Source organism: Sinocyclocheilus rhinocerous, unplaced genomic scaffold, assembly GCF_001515625.1.
Source record: "Sinocyclocheilus rhinocerous isolate Xijiao unplaced genomic scaffold, SAMN03320098_v1.1 scaffold1013, whole genome shotgun sequence".
Classification (NCBI taxonomy): Eukaryota; Metazoa; Chordata; class Actinopteri; order Cypriniformes; family Cyprinidae; genus Sinocyclocheilus; species Sinocyclocheilus rhinocerous.
In genome coordinates this window covers 540345-558524 of record NW_015642049.1, presented here as the reverse complement: position 1 = coordinate 558524, position 18180 = coordinate 540345, and the positions used below count along the sequence as shown (strand labels likewise).

At 34.6% G+C, this 18180-nt stretch overlaps 1 protein-coding gene across 1 annotated transcript in view; it reads left to right on the top strand.

The window, feature by feature from the left end:
- The first annotated feature begins 4603 nt into the window (after positions 1–4603).
- LOC107755362 (sperm-specific antigen 2 homolog) overlaps positions 4604–18180 on the top strand; it is a 41122-nt gene continuing 27545 nt past the window's right edge. The window contains exon 1 of the mRNA XM_016572140.1: positions 4604–4699. The gene's annotated coding sequence lies outside the window, so the exon portion shown is untranslated. The remainder of the gene's footprint in view (positions 4700–18180) is intronic.

The following is an 18180-nucleotide window of genomic DNA, read 5'->3' as shown; positions in this document are numbered from 1 at the left end:
GTAAACTGCGAAAATTAAGTCTCAAAATCCAAATGAACCGAACAAGACTGACTCGAACTAGACGTTAATTAATGCACGCGTGTCACCTGATCCACATATGCATAGATTCCTTTTTGCATTAGCAATTTATGATATATTAATGCAGAACAGAACATTTTTATTCACAAACATGTCTGTATTTGTACAAATCGCTGCACAATCATTTAATTCCGAATTACACAGACTCAAATTGAAAGACATTTGTTTGTGGTTAGTAAGATACATGTATAAAATGTATGCAGTACATGGATAATTGTGCGTGCATCTATTAATCATTTAGAGTCTAATATCATCCCATACACTGACAGCAACTCAGTGGACTTGTGTCGCATTTGGTTCATGCTTTTGCATTTCTCGTTTCTTCAGCTTCCCACACACTGGCACTCTTTATTTTATGTGGTAGGCTATTATAAATTACAGGCATAAAAATATAGCTTACAGACTGTATGATGTCATATTACATTGCTGACTGATACTTTTTTATTTTATCTGACTTAATAAGGCGAATAAATCTAAAGTTAAAATAACTGCTTATATTGATATATAAAATATTATATAATATTGCGGTCATATTTTTATATATTTCAGGCTTTATTAAGTGACGTTGAGGGGAAGGACTTCGTAAAAATCGTAATCGATAGTTCGTTTAGCGCCCTTAGCACAATTACCCAGCTGTCAGCTATCTCAAAGATACTAACGATTTTTCTCATAAATCTGTCATGTGCTAATCTACAACAACGTGAATATTTGTTTGTTTGTCGATGTAGCGTCGAGAACTGTGTTACGGTTACCGGCAAAGGCGACTTTTGTTTGCGAAAACTAGGCTAACTTGTATTCTAACTTTTGTGTTTTTTCTATTTTTAATTTTTTTTTAATGTAAGTACTGATACAAAAGGAACAGAAGTAGGTCGCTTCCTGTAAGCTTTCTTTAACGCTTCCTGTACGCTTCCGCTCCCAACACAACACAATATGAGGTCACACCTATTATATTTATTAATTATTTGACCTTTAACGTCCTCTGCTTAAACCAACAGACCTTTCCTCAGACTGGAACAGAGGATCCAAACCAAATCTCTCTCTGCTTGAATGGCTCTCCCGACTGAATAAATCCCTATCTCTTATTTCATTGCGAGTTGGTCTAATTAGGCCTACTTATGCAAAAATGCAGATTTCTATTAATTAGTTTGTCCGCTGATTAGTTCTGGGGTATTTTGGAGCAATAAATCATGCGGAGGCGCTCGTTTTGGCTTGTGACCCATCTGTGCAGCTCTGTGGATTCTGTGTTTCTTTAGTTCAAGGGCTCGTTTGGGTTGCAGGTAAGGCCACCTGCTGCATATGGGGCCAGTGCGGCCTCTCGAGGCAGCCTGCTGCTCTCTACAACAGCATTTCAATTCACACGCATTTAACAAGAAAATAAACGGCTAACACCGGTAAAATAATTTCCTTTAACAAGTCGTTAATGTTATATAGCCTAATAAAAAACATCAAGTAGATCATGCAACGAATATATTCATCTAGCCTATTTGAACTAATGATCTGTGTGGCATGTGTGTTATCTAATGAAATAATGCTTATTAATGTTGTATTAAAAGTGCTTGTGTATAAAATATATAAAAAATATATATATTTAAAACATTTGTATTCATGTTTAACAAAAAACACCAGAGTTCTACGAATTAGAAATCATTTTGTTCAGGCCTAAATGTTTTATTTAGCAAGCGTTTATGAAATACATTTCCAGATTATGTACAAAGATTAAACAGTATAACGTTGGCTTTCACCTTATTGTAGCCTATTTAGCGTAAATGTACTGTTAATATATTATGTTATTTAAAATGCTTATAGTCGCATTTTACGTTTAATATTCATTTCACTGGAACCCTGTGTATGTGTATGAGATCGGAGCTACGATTCTGAAGAGTCTAATCATGGTCACGTGCGCCATCGTCTGATTACATTGAAAAACTACACTGATAAAACGGCAAGCAACATTGAATTAAATGTGAAAATTTGAATTAGACTGTAATAGTATTTTCTTGTTACATGTAATCTAATTATATTAGTTTTATTTACAATTTAGAAAAAATAATTTGTTACAGTCTTTTTCAAAATGTCTGTATGTAAGGTTAAATTATAGAATATTTGAAATAACAATTTATGAAATATAGGCCTACTGATATAATATTATATAATTTATACATTACATTTCCTATAAAAGATATTTATATTTATAAAATACATTTGTCCTGAGAATACAGTTCAACCTTTTATTCATGCAACAGCTGTTAAAAATATGCTGATGTTGAAATTTTCGTTTGAAGGGTAAAATGATTGTAATTTAAAAGAGTTTTTGAGGTGTTTGAAACATAAGAGTCCACTGCTAGAGCAAACAAACATTTGCAAAATTTGATTATTGACTCAAAACCTTACTAAATTCATTAAATAAGGTCTAGTCCCTGTGTGACGACTATCCTGGCCTCCCCTACCTCAATAATCTCGAACACCAGTTTTACTTAATTTGCTGTAAAGTTGCTTTGCAATGATTTGTATCGTGAAAAGCGCTGTACAAATAAACTTGAATTGAATTGAATTGAATTGAATTACTATTAAATATACTGTGTTTTTACTTCACAAGCAAACATTTTAAAGGTCACCAGCGTTATTTGAGCAGTCCAAAAATTCTAGCAAGCTCATACAGTTCTGCAGTTTTATAGCATATGTTGCCATTTCCATGAGTAGTGTTTTACCTTGCATTTAAGATGAAACTTATCAAATACTGAAGTGTATTATGTATTTTAGGGGGGCAGATATGCTCTACTCATATATCATATTCAGAAACATTTAGGATTCATAATATCAAAGGGATAACCATTGTTGTGCACCTCTGAGATATATTGCTTCAGAAAAACTGACAGTGGTCCATAAATCAAGTTGTAACCATCCACTGGGTAATAACATGAACACAATACCTCTTCCCATCTGTTTTATTTGCAAAAGAACAGTAAGTAAGATTCCACTGAGAAATGTTGGCAATACAATTGAATCGAATTAGCAATTACTTCAATTTTGCTGAAACAAACAGGTATCACATAGGCAAATTTCAGCAGTCTTATTTTTTACTAAGCATTCCTTGTGAATTATTCTGGAGCACTTAACATAGACTGAAGCAACTACATTATAGAAGTTTTAATATATGTCTGTTTAAAATCTTTTCCCTTCTGGAAACACAGCGTGGTGTATTATTCTGTTGACTTACAACAGCTCGAGTGGTGTTGTAAATCAGCTGCCTCCTTTTCAGCTGTAGATTGTATGCGTTGACCATCATGCAGGGTAGTGAATAAGATCAATTGTGGCTTCATAGTCTCATGGTTAGACGTCTATCACAGGTGCTTCATCACAAATGGATTGGTCGGTTAACCACTTCCTTGCCTTGCTTAGTGATGTAACTTCCTTTTGAGCTGATCCACAGACATCTGCTGTTAGTTGTATGACAGGTTTAATTTTTCTCATAAAGACATCTTTACTTTGTTTACGCTGACAGGAATCTTGTTGATCAATAACCAAAACAGCTGAGACTTTTAAAAAAATAATCTGAAAATGCATTTTGTACTTACATTTGTAACTTCATAGCAATCGGTATTTGGTATTCATTCTTGGATGTTGGTACTGGGAAAGTCTAATATTAATCTCACATAGAGTGATCATTTACATCTATCTATCTATCTATCTATCTATCTATCATCCATCCATCCATACATCCATCCATCCATCCATCCATCCATCCTATATCCATCCATCCTATACCCAACCATCCATCCATCCATCCATCTATCCATCTATCTATCTATCTATCTATCTATCTATCTATCTATCTATCTATCTATCTATCTATCTATCTATCTATCTATCTATCTATCTATCTATCTATCTATCTATCTATCTATCTATCTATCTATCTATCTATCTATCTATCTATCTATCTATCTATCTATCTATCTATCTATCTATCTATCTATCTATCTATCTATCTATCTATCTATCTATCTATCTATCTATCTATCTATCTATCTATCTATCTATCTATCTATCTATCTATCTATCTATCTATCTATCTATCTATCTATCTATCCATCCATCCATCCATCCATCCATCCATCCATCTATAGTGTAATCTAAAAGTATTTTTTAATGTTGTAATTAAAACAAAGATTAGCCTATTGGAGTATGCTTTACAAGAAAATACTATTTCAGTCTTTCTACTTCTAATTTAACGTTTAATTCAATGTGTTATTTGCCTTTTTTTTTTTTTTTTTAAAGTGAAACTTACTAGAAATGTCTGAGTGGAAAAAAAGCAAACATTTTAGAACATTTTATTTTCAGTGTTATACGTAGATTTCACATTGCAAATGCCAGGTGTGACTGTTATTGAGAAATCAGTTTTGGATCAGGTAGGAATGGTGCACTGCATATCTTCTTCCAGCAGGTTTCAGGCCAGGCATATTTTTGGGCTCCGTCTCGCCCATGTTGTTACTTTTCACTATTTTTTTCCGGAAGCGGAAGCATTGTACTTGAAGTTTTGGAATAGTTTTGCCAGATGATTCAGTGCACTAGATACTTTCTAACTATCAGCGCGCGATCATCATCATGTCCTGTTGAGATGGTAAGATGTGTTTTTCTGCTATTTTAGGGCTGGTACAGTTGCTTTCTCTAGTGTTTGTTTTTAATCTTGCGCGTTATTATGCATTAGCCTGTGGATTGAGGTTGGTTTACGCGCAGATGCGCACTGAAAAACAGATATGTAAGCGCTCGTGCTAGTTTAATGCGTAATGTGGCGTTTCAGAACCCGCGCGTTCCTTTCTAAAGTTTATTTACAGAGTCTAATGGAGTTGTTTTGCATGCGCGTGTGATTGAAACAGTGTATTAGTATTCATATTCTGGAAAAGCAAAGTGAAGGGAACGTTTGCACTGTAATAAATTGGGCTTCTAGATTCGGGATAACAGTTGTGCTACTAATCGGATGACGTTACAGTGAAGTTTTTTTCTTTTTTTTTTTTCTTTGGTTGACACTGATGATCATGGTTATGATAGTGGGTCATGTCAGTGTCACCTGCTTCATCCTCCTGTTTAGGTCTGGAAAGCGACCAAAAGTAGAGTTCATAGCCTTATTAGATAATCTTGATTTGCTTGAGCTTTTGTGATGGTTATTGAAATGATAATGGAATGCTTTTCAAAGTTGATACGCTAGTATCTCACTTATTGCATTCTTGATCCATTACGAATCAGGCTAGATGACTATAAAGAAAGTAATCATTTAAGGCCACCCAGAGAGCTCACCTAAAGTGGTAGGCTTTATGCTTGTGTTTACGTTATGTTGACCATCCCAGATTACATCTTTTTTTTTTCTGTAGTCTGGAAAATGTATTTCATTTGATCCATTGTGCTGTTAAGAGAAGCTTATTTTTTTCGACTGGTGATCTCAAACGTGTTCTTAAAGTGGACCACCTGAACAGTAAAACAAATATTGCAGACCACTTAACATCTTAAATCTGGGGAAAACTACCTCAGAACAGTTACATGCCGTTTTATGTAATGTAAAAATAAGTTTGTACAATATATCTTGAAATAGCCTTTCACCAATTCAATGTTGCCGGAAGCTGGATCCAACATTTTACACTGACTGACATATAACTGTCAGTTATGTTAATTAAGTAGGCCTACTGTCAGTTATGTTAGTAATTATTTTGGATCAGTTATTTATTGTTATTAGTTAATCACTTGATTAATTAAATGTTGGTGCTTCCTATCAGTTTGTTATTTTATTTATGTAAACTACTGTTCAAAAGTTTAAGGTCGGTACTTTTATTTACGAGTGATGCATTTAATTAATCAAAAAGTGACAGTAAAAAAATGTTTAAAATGTTACAGAATTTTATTGATTTATTTATTTTCAAGTAAATGCTATTCATCAAAGAATCCTGAAAAAAATGTATTATGATTTTCATGAAAATATAACACACCTCAACTGTTTTCAACATTGATAATAAGAAGAAATGTTTCTTTAGCAGAATCTCAGCATATTAGAATGATTTCTGAAGGATCATGTGACACTGAAGACTTGAGTAATGATGCAAATTCAGCTTTGTCATCACAGGAATAAATAACATCTTAAAATATATTAAAACAGAAAACAGTTATTTTAAATTGTATTGATATTTCACAGTATTACAATATTTACTGTATATATCTGTATATTTACTAATCATTAAAGGACCACTGATGCTTCACTGACAGCAGTTTGAGAACCACTTTTTTTTTTTTTTTACTGATCTCAAGCTTTAGTGCTCTTAACCATTGTCAGGTTTTCCTAATTTAGTCTAGTGGCTCTCAAGTCTCCTTAAAAGTTCACTCCACTCTCTCGTGTTCGTGACTTTTCCACAGTTTTATGTGAATATTGAAAGTAGGGCAGCTCTGTTCTATGCAAACATAAAGGCAGGAGTGCTGTCTTCTGGGTGTCTTCAGATAACATTGGTCAGGTGTAAACACAGCTGACATATGAGTGTGTGTAAAAGAGAGTGTGTTTGAGCAAATGAGAGATACTGGTGTGTATTTACAGAGATAACACGGGTGAATCCATGTTGTCGCATGATTTACTGCATTCCTGCCCCAGGGAGAGACAGTGTAAACGCGTTCATAAAAGAAAAGTTCATCCAAAAACAAAACCATCCAAAAAATGACTCGCCACTGTAGATTTACAAATATAGGAATAGACTGACGTTTAAGCTGTCATCGACTGCAAGAGCTCTGAAAACTCATTTGCGATTTTTGTTATTCAAACTCGCTGCATTGCAATCAGTAAAATTTCCATTTGCTTGAACTATCTCTTTAACAAGAGAAATCAGCATTAGTGGTTGGAAAAGTAAGCCGAGTTTTTGTGTTAACAGGTCTCGAGTTGCTTTTTGTGGAAAATGTGTCACGCTAACTAAACAAAAGGTGTGGTCCTTAGCAAAGTACTGTTATTTACAATGGAAAGTTAGATTATATTAAAGTGAACCATTTCCATTGATGCCTTTGTAACAGTCACTGCAACTACATATTGCATTTCCTTCCCAGGTCTAGATGCCATCTAGATTAGTTTGGCTTAATGCCTGCTGTTTCAGATCCAAGGAACAATTTTCTAAGCCATCAGCTGTAATATTTCCATATTAGACATGCAAAACTGTTGTTATGTGCCGACTGCTGATGCTGTGTTATTGGTACATAATGAAGAAGGAAAGTCTTTAACATTAAAGCAACACAGACTGAAGCAGGTTCGAAAGTTTTCTGAGGTGTTTCTGATTGCATTTTTGTCTCATGCTTTGCTTCACCGAAGCATCTTACAAATAGCTTATTGCAGGAGAAGAAAAGGTCCTGTGGGGCTAATATGAATGCTATCGGGGGGCTTTGTCCACAGGAAATGAATTCAGCTAGGGACCTGAAACAGACCTCAAGAGAAAGGCTTCAAAGAGACACGAGGGAAATGACACTGTTGTGTTGTACAGTTTACATTACTCGCTCAATAATTGTTAGTAAGATGAGGGTTTAGTAAATACTCCATAAACCCCATGAAATGGTATGACTACAAGCACAGAATTCTTTTCTTTTTGGATGTATTGAAATTGAAGTTTTGACAAGGTTTTTGTTTAATCATGAGTCATGATTTGCTACTTGCTAATGCTAGTCAAATGTAAAAGGAGTGATATTCTCATTCTAGAAAGCTAAAAATGGATACGACCACGAGTGTGTCAATATTTTTGGTTAATTTTGCTATTCATATTTGAATGTATATCGACTACCATACAAATGTTTCGGGGCAGACTCCGTAAAGAAAAAAAAAATTGTCTTTATTCAGCAAGCAAGGATGCATTGCTCAAAAGTGAGAGTAAATACATTTATAATGTTATAAAAGATTTATATTTCAACTAAATGATATTCCTTTTGAACGTTCTATTCATCAAAGATCCTGAAAAAATGTATCATGGTTTCCACAAAAATATCAGGCTGTACAACTGTTTTCAACATTAATAATGATAATCAAAAATGTTTCTTAAGCACCAAATCAGCATATTAGTATGATTTCTGAAGGATCATGTGACACTGAAGACTGGAGTAATGATGCTGAAAATTCAGCTTCGTCATCACAAGAAAAAACAAGCATTTTAAAATATATTAAAATAGAAAATAGTTATTTTTAAATTGAAATAATATTTCACAGTATCACTGTTTTTATTGTATTTTTGATCAAATAAATGTAGTATATTACTGTATATATGACTTCAGGGCTAAGACACATTACTCACAGTTTTCTACATTTAGATGACAGTGATCCTGACAGGTGAGACATTTTTGGACAGTGAGAACTAGTTTACATGGTCTCAAAAGCTTTTAGCCCCAAGGCTAGCGCTTTCTAAAGCAAAACAGAGCATGTTATACCCCCTTTACTGTGGGAAAATCAGAGTAAAGCTTATTGCTTTCATAAAATGTGATTATATTAAAGGGATAGTTTACCCCAAAATGAAAATTCTGTCATTATTTACTCAACCTCATGCCATTCAAAACCTGCATGACTTTCCTTTCTCTTTGAAACGTAAATACAGAATGTTTGGAACACATTTTTTTTATTGTCCATATACAATGAAAATCAATGGAGCTCAGTGTTGTTTGGACAGTTCTGATGACAGAATTTCATTCATGTGTAAAATTTCCCATTAATGTGAATAAGAAACACCAAAGAGTTACGTTTATTAATTATAAAAGTGCCAAGTAATATAGTTTATTAGCCTAACTGTAGACCGTTTATAGTCGCCAAACAACTTAATATTCGCAAGTGGGTTTATCTACAGTTTCCAGTGACGTTAAAAACGACTCACCGAATCAGAATTTTTCAAAGTTTTATAATGACATTGTAAGCTTTGACATTTACCCCCCCCAGCTTGAAATTCATGTGAAAGAGCTGCCATTAAATATTCACTACTTGTACTTCAGGCAGTGCTGTAGGCAGTTCTGTGTTGTGAATTAAACAGGGCATCTAAGAGTAGCTGGAATGAAAAGCAGTGCATTCATAATCCATCAGGACCATGTGCTGAGATGTTTACAGTGCTGTTCTGAAGAAGCGTGGCGGCCTGATGAATCTCGCATTGGTTTATCTCATCAACTCCCTCCTATTGCTTTCCATATTTTTTCCATAATCTGACCCCTTGCCCAGGCCTAGTGCCTGGGATTCCAGCCAGCCCTCCTCTGGGTCCCATGTCAGTGCTATTCATCACAAGGGTGTGTGCGCGCGTTTGTAATGTTATGGAAAAATAAAACATATTACTCACTTAAACTTTACTCTGTGTGGTGCTGAGAGTTGAAGATTTCCACTAAAAGGCATGAAATCGGAGCCTCACCTGTTCATGACTGAATCCCAGTGTCTGTTGTGCTAGCATGCTAACGGTAACACCCTGGGCGCTCCATATGTTTGTTTCACATTGGGCAAATTGAAACACTGGGAACTGCTGACCTTGTTCAGGCTAATGATTAAACCGTTTTATCATAATGCTGGTACATGGTGTGTCTCTGTGGTTGGACCTTTAACAAATAGGCAGACGATGAGGAGGCCCAGGCTTGTATAATCAGTTCTTTTGCATGTTGCTGTTCTATTCTGCCTCTAGTCTTTATTTTGGACGATTGTAGTGCTACAGATTGATTGATTTTTTTTTTTTTTTGACGAATCAATCAAAACCAGTCAGTTATTGGTTTGAATCATTCTAATGAATCACTGAATCACAAAGGGGTTCCTGACTTGGTGCAAGTAGCTACTTGCCTCATGTCCAACCCAAAATAATCCAAGAGCTATTAAGGTATTATGTGTACTAAAGTATTATGACACTTAAGTTAGAGTAGTTAATGACTGCTTGTTCACAACGTATAGCTTAATTAAATACTTAATTAAAAACATTTAAAACATTACCAGAAAATTACCATTACCATTTTTATTTGTTTTGTTTAGTGTATTAAAGCATTTAAGTATTTTTGAAAGGAATCTCTTACTAAGAGACACCAAGGCTGCATTTATTTGATCAAAATACAGTAAAAACAGAAATACTGTGAAATATTTGTTCAATTTATTATAAATAATGTTTTCTGTTTAATATATTTTAAAATGTAATTTATTCCTGTGATGGCAAGGCTGATTTTTCGGCAGTCTGCAGTGTCGCACAATCTTTCAGAAATCATTCTAATATGCTGATTTGATGCTGAGGAAAACATTTCTTATTATTATCAACGTTGAAAACAGTTGTGCTGCTTAATATTTTGGTGGAAACGGCGATATATTTTTCACAGGATTCTTTGCTGAATAGAAAGTTCAAAAGAACAGCATTTATTTAAACTAGAAATCTTTAGAAAAACATACTAAAAAAACTTTAGAAAAACTAGAAAAACATTATAAATATATTTAACGTCACTTGTGATCAGTTTAATGGATCCTTACTGAATAAAATTCTTTCAAATAAATAAAGAAGTCTTACTGAGTACAAAACTTTTGATTGGTAGAGTAGCAACAATCGGTTATTGTTGAAGTAACGTACTAAACAAATCATTAAGGTACCAGAAACATTCCTCTACATTGCGAGTAAATTACAAGTTTAGCATAGATATATTTTAACTCGGTGAACACTATAGGCCCTGTCCACACGAACGCGGTTATTTTTAAAGCCCCAGCTTTTTCTACGCATTTAGGCCTGTTTGTCCACACGCAAACGCAGCACCAGTTCACTGAAACCGAACATTTTTGAAAACGTCAGCGTGAAGATTTTCTAAAACTCTGGTTGCAGTATCGTGTAGACAGTAGACTTGTGCCGGTATTCGGTAATGCGATATATCACGGCCCTAGATATTGTTTGAAAGTGTTTTGATTCTTTATTGTTCGGTCACACTTTACATTAGGGCTTCATTAGTTAACATTAGTTAATTCATTAGTTAACATAAACTGCCAATGAAAAATTCTTCTGAACATTCATTAATCTTAGGTATTCCAATATTTAATAACACGTTGTTAAAATCGAAAGTTGCAACTGTGTTATTTAATGAGCTAACATGAACAAAGACACTTTTTTAAAAACTAAATTTCAATATCGTGATAATACCGTATACAGTGATAAAAGCATTAGCAATTAATCGCAACATGAGAATTTGATACCGGCATATCCCTAGTAGACAGTAAAACCGTAGTTTTTGGCTTGTGACGTCGGCACCTGTGTTGTTATCTCCGCCTACTGGAGACTTTTTCAGGCTTCTGATTAGCCAACATGGCTTTACGGTTGAGATTATATCGCCACCTCACCTGTTGGTTTGGCATGCTCTTGACAGTGCTTCATAGCATGCGTTTGCGTTTTCATGTGGACGGAGATTTTTTTTAAAACGGAAGAAGGAAAAACTCTGTTTATAAAAATACCCGTGTACGTGTGGACATGGCCTTAGACTGAACGCTTGAGAGTTTCGCTCTCTATCAAGCGATCTGTGTTATTTTTCAATTCATCTCAATAGATGCGCAGCATGCCTGTTTTTGACGCACCGTAAACACTAGTGTGAAGGCGCACGACTTTGCTGAGAGCGCTGTGTTTCTCACACAAAGAGATGTACAGTTTGATGCAAAGAGAGAGAGTGAGAGTCTTACATACCACGCTAAATCGATGCGCTACATGTAAACGATATTCTTTGTTGTATTTTTCTGTCAAAATAACGGAGTTCATTTAGAATTATTCAGCTTTTAAGAAGAACCAAAAGATCCTGCCGGTTTCTCCGGTAGTGGGCGGGACTAATGCGCAAACGGCAATCTCATTGGCTGGCGCTCACCTATTACCGTCCCTGTTTTGATTTCAGCAAATCCGTTCGAGCGAACGTTGACAATGTGATTAATATTCATGAACCCAGCAGCTCATTAATACTTAGTGAGTTGTATATTGTTAGTATAGTAGTAGAATTTGTAGTAGTATTATCTTTTCATAAGTTCTTATTAGTAGAATTCATATTATTATTATTATTATCATCATCATCTTATCAGTATTATTGTTAGCTGTTTTACTTTTTTTTTTTTTTTACAGAAACCCTGAATGACCAACAATATCTTAAACACCACCAGTCTTAAGTTCTGTTAAAATGACAAATATGCATTCAAACATGGTTTACCAAATTTTATTTCTGATCAATAAAGTTCTATCATTAAATAGTGCTTAATTATCATAATATCATAATATAATGCTTTATTGACTGATTAAGAAAATGCGATTAAGGAAGTTGTGCCATTTTACAAAGTGAATGTGATATATATATATATATATATATATATATATGTGTGTGTGTGTGTGTGTGTGTGTGTGTGTGTGTTTGTGTAAAATAATGTATCAGTCTGGCAAGTAAACTAAAAAAAAAATTCTAGCCAATGGCGATTATATTGCCAGGGTGTGCGTAGAGGGTTGAGAACTGTTAGGAAACAATGTTGTTTGGCTTCATTTTTGCCATGAGTGGCACAATGACATCGGTTCACACACCTTGAGGTATGTTGTTTAGGTCTAAGATAATCTAACTAACTTCACTGCATTACAAGCACTGTGTTGTTTCTTTAATTAGTTTACATCATCAGCCCTCCATATGCAGATCACGTCCCACACCTCCCCATCTCACTTCTTGGGTGGTAGAGTAGCTGTGACAGAATGTCCTGTTGCTTTTGCCACTTGTAAAGTATTAAGATACATCAAATGGTTTGTTTGACCTTATGCGTTACCCTGGCACCAACCTTCTCTCTCTTACCCTTGCTCGCTTCCAAGCTCCAGGACACAGTGTCTGGAATACAAAGTGTGCCGTAAAACAGACACTTGGCTTAAAAGAAACATTAATCAGTGTGCAGCAAGGCAGGGGAACACAAATCAGTGTTTTTATCTGCCTCATGCTATTTACCATTAAACTAACAGGGAAAATGAGAAGGCCCAGATGGAATCGGTGTACTCACATTTTCTGCACTGATTTAAGGGGAATAGTTATGATAGCAATCTTAAAATCAGTGGTCTTTTGATGTTGACGTTAAAATTTTGGTGCGTCTGTTGCTTAGAAACTAGGCAAATTAGGCAGATGCCTAATTCATTAGGAACTTGTTGATGAAAACGTACAAAACTATGCAAGGTAAAATACATGTTTATAAACTGTAAGGTTTGTTTACCTGTGTTTAATAAACAGTTATGGTACTTTGTTGGGTCGCCACTTGATGTCGAAAGTATAATGGAACTTGAAGCAAAAACAGTTGAGGATTGCTGCAATAACACATGTGATAACTGCATGATATGAATTTTCTTTTGTCTGTTAACATTGTGTGTGTGCATTTATAAAAGAAAATAGCATAGAAAAATAAATTGCAAAAACTTATTTAATTTGTGTTTTTGTATTGCTTTTCACATGCAGCAGAAATATATGCATTGCATAAATTTTTAATGTATATTTCAAAATATATTTAAAAAAACCATTAAAAAAAATAATTATATATATATAAAATAGCATTTAAAAATATATTTTGCCCTCCATATATTTCAATCCAAGAAAGTACATTCACGTTACATTTTGAAGAAAAAAAAAATTTGTTGTCTGTAACATGTGAACATAAAACATTTGAATAAAAATCAGCAAGGAACATACTCTATAATGTTAAAAATTTGTGAAAAAAAATATATGAAAAAATAACATTATCTTATGATCTTAAGTTTTGATATATGTATATGGGTCCTTTATCTTGTTTAAATATTTTTACTGGAAAACAAGACAAAATACTGATTAAGAAACAGATTTTTTTTTTGGGCCAGTGAAACTCCCAGCTGCTTTGGCTCTTGAGGACACATTGAATTTGATAATGTCTGAATCTATTGTCACAATACTTCTTCTCACTCGCTGTCAGAAGAAAAGTGGAAAAAGATTCAAATAAGCAGAGGGGGGAGAATTACCCAAAGTGTCATTAGTATAAGCACTGTGTCACATCTTTAAAACAAAAGCTTGTCACATCCTCAGAAGAGATAGATTTTTAGACTTTAACCCTCTGATGAACACTTTTCTGGTTGCATAACAGAGATGTTCTGGAAGCATTCTCCCTTTTTCTCCTTTGATCTCTTTTTAAGCTAAAAGCATGATGCCGTTTTAGGTTCAGGTTTTTATGTATTTCCTGTCTGTGGTGCATAAGTGACACATACGTTTTGGTGCCCATATCAACATGTTGTGGTATTCACATGGCATGTAATGTAATGTTTTTATCCATTATTTTTTTATAAAACATATTTAATGTTTTATGTACCATTAATTGATCTGTAGAAAATGCTATGCCTGAATACAAAAATAAAAATTTAATAAATAATCATAAAAAATCCTGAAGTATTGATGCATTATTGTAAAAAAATATTTGTGATATACTGATATTTATCTGCATATTGATGAACAGTGCAGTAAATAATATTTTTTACAGTTTGAGCAAAACATGCCTTACACTTGTGTCTCTTAGCTCCCCTTTGTTCATGTTTGATTCCCCAGAGAGAAATCTGATGGTTTACAGCATGCAGACATTGTTCTTCTGGTGATCTTTGTAGAGATACAGAACATTATCGCTTTAGAAATGCTGAGCTGGAGCAATATAGGATTGTTTTGTTTTTGGTGTACCACAGGGCTCTATATTTGGCCCTAAAAATTGTCAGCAGCAGCACTTTTCACCCCTGTGGGACTTATGGGAGGGTTACAGAATAACCTTTTCTTTCATAGATGCTGTGGTCTCTAAAACAATATCACAATGGAGGACTTCATCAGAATGCCATGTTATTTCACAGGCTCGGCCTTGGACTTGTTTAGAGCCAATACCAAAGGTCATTGAGGGTGGCAGTTCACAAAGGCACTGGCGCAGACTGGATATTGTGTTTCTAACTTGGGAAGAAAACATTGCAGGTGTGGTTCGAAAAGAGCAGCTTGGGTAAGGCTTATCTTGTTCTGCTTTAAAGCTCATGACATCACTACATGGTAGCTGGCCAATCAGAGCACACCTCGCTTTTTCAGACTGATGAGCTTTGTAAAAATCGACGCGTTTCAAAAAGGCGGGGCATAGAGGAGAAACAATAATGTACAGTATGTGGAAAATAATGTGTTTTTTTTACTTTAAACCGCATAAACACATTTCATTACACCAAATACACAAAATAATGTTCTTTTTAGCAGCATCATATGACCCCTTTAAAATCAGTTGTGTTTTCCTCACTAGGATATTGTTTTAGCTGTAGATGTCTTTAAATATTGATTAATCTCCTCTTAAATGTTAATATGGCTTGTACTGAATTTTATGACTGCACAAAATTCTAAAATCAATTATTTCATTATTTTTCAGCCTTTTGACCATGTATAATGAAATATATTTCAACATTTAGGCATTTGCTCTGTGATCCTGCATAATCAATAAATTGTCAGGTCCTCCTGAGAATCAGCCTGTCTGAAACGGATATGGTATTAATCACTAGGTCTCTAAGCATAATCCATTAATTGTGGGTTGTTTCTTAGGATGTGCTTTGATGTGCTGTTGTTTGTACGGTGTTTGACTTGGAGCCCTGGTCCTGTTTTTGTTTGGAGCCTTGGGACGTGGGGACGGACACAACGAGCAACCGGTCAAATCTGGAATGAGATGTGGGAACTGGGACGTCCTCAGTTCAACAGAAAGAGGTCATAGCGAGAGCATGTGTGGGGTGCATGCAGTGTTTTAAAAATAGTCATAGTTTTTCAAGGGGTTTTCAGCTGAACAAGCTTTTGTTGACAGGTTTGAGAAAGATGATAGCGACAGCGTGTTTATTCAATGGAATTGAAGGGATCACTGATTTTCCTCACAGCTCTGACATCCAGCTATTTGTCACAGACTCTATTGGTTTACAAGGTTTAAAGTGGTTAGTCTGCTTTAATGGCACAGGATCAGGGTTTTATCACAGCTTCTCCCCAGCTTTAAGTCTGTTCACTCATAACATGCATTGTGAACACAAAGGACCCTGGGTTCACGTTTTCACATTTACATATACCATATCCAAATATTTGGAATGTAAAATGATTAGAATATTTGAACAGGTTACCTTTTAAAAAAATGACACATAATAATGATATATATATATATATATATGTCCACTTTTACTATAAATGCATGAGGAACTTTTTTTTATATAAATACTTCATTTTTAAGGGGTCTAAGTTTGGTTCTTTTACTTAAGTGTGAAAATGGGGAGTCTGATAAGCGGACTAAATGATTGGAGAAATGAATGCATGGATGAATTGTTCACAATAAGATCTATAATATGCTTTTACAAAATAGTTAGGGTAAATTTTCATTTTTTTGGAATTTTGTATAGACAGAATTAGCATATCGAAGTTAGAAATTCTAATATTGTGACAAAATTAAGTTTGTAGGGTGCCACAAGTTTGTTCAAATTTCCAAAAGGTGCCGCGACTAAAAAAAGGTTGGGAAACACTGGTATAGACAGTCAAATGAATGCAAATATCTTATATAACACAAGGTTCATAAGAAAAACACAGCTGGATTACTGGGAATATTGCAACATTCTGTTTACAGTTTGCTGTGTGTGGGGTTTACTGCAAAGGTTTCCCCTAGTTAGCATTTTGCATTCTGTGATTAGTGGATGAGCGGCATGCTTGATGTTACTTAGTAGTAGCGCTTATTTATGTAAAGTCACTGCATTTCTCATCCTTCTTTCCTAAGTCTCTATCCATTTAAAGCAGAGTATGTAACTTCAGTCTGCACTGTTTACAAATCGCAGGTCCAAAATGGAATGGAGAGCACGAGTTCTCCTGTGTTTATAGAATTAAACAACCATGCTGTTTGTGAAAGGGAATGGAGCGTATTGCTCTCATATTTGACTGCTGTTACATGGCTTATTGACAGACTTTTGTGTTGTCTCTTTATTCAATCAATCAACACGCTATTTATGTCAGCATTTTTTTCTTTTATTTTTTTTTTAGAGTGGCCATGTATCAAACTGGTATTAGGACTCATATTTGCACGTTTTTAGTAATATTTCAAGTCTGAGATTAATATTTCCCTTAGTTTGAACTACATAAAAGATGTGAGTGGACACAGAGTTCCAGTCAGGATTGCTATGGCTAATCAACATTTGCTGATGAGATTTGTAAATTACGCTTAACATGATGTTAGAGAGGCCCTATTTGTGTGCTAGTGTAAATAATCATTGTGTGGTGCAAGTGAACAATTTGTTTTTAATGAGAAATGAGAGGGGTGTTTGAAATGGGAGTCTACATTCTGGAGTACACTGTTTGCTTCCTTTTAACTTTTTCCAAGTAGACTGAACATCAATTCTGTTTTAGGAGTCCAGAAATAACAAACCTCTGATGGGATTTGATACTGTGAACAGATATGCAGCTGAAACTGAGACTGTGTTTACATTATTAGACTTATTTATCAAAACATACTAGATGATTCTACAATATTAGGACACGCCTCTATGGAATACTTGATTGTGATTGGTTGTTTGCAGCATTTTTCAGTCAAATATTGTTGTAGAATGACTGTTAAATCATTTTATTGAACGTTGTCCCCGTCAAGTGATTTCCAAATGTAGCTGTGCTAGTTTTGTTTCTTTTGATTTACTAATTTTATTTATTGAACAATGAAAATTCCACTCGTTAATATTTAATGTGCATTTCTTTCTTTTTTTAATGTATGAATTATTAAGTATTAATAAGGAGGCAAATGTATGAAAAGCCATATGTTAACACAAAATTATATTTTGAATTACCGTATTGTCCCGAATATAAGACGATATTTTTTTCTTGGAAATACATCTGAAAAAACGCGGTCGTCTTATCCACAACACTAGGTGGCGCCAAATACGCATAAAACGAGTGTGCCATGAAATACGTAATGTAATGCGTGTTGTAAAAATCGCTAGTAAAAACAAAAGAAAAAGAAAACCTTACAGCTGCATGAGTCGTGACTGTCACGTTAGCCTGATTGATCCAAACTCCCTTTGTGATTTTAAAACGTAAGACAGTACCCAGAGTTGAAGACTGCAGTAAGATTTAACCTCTACTGTT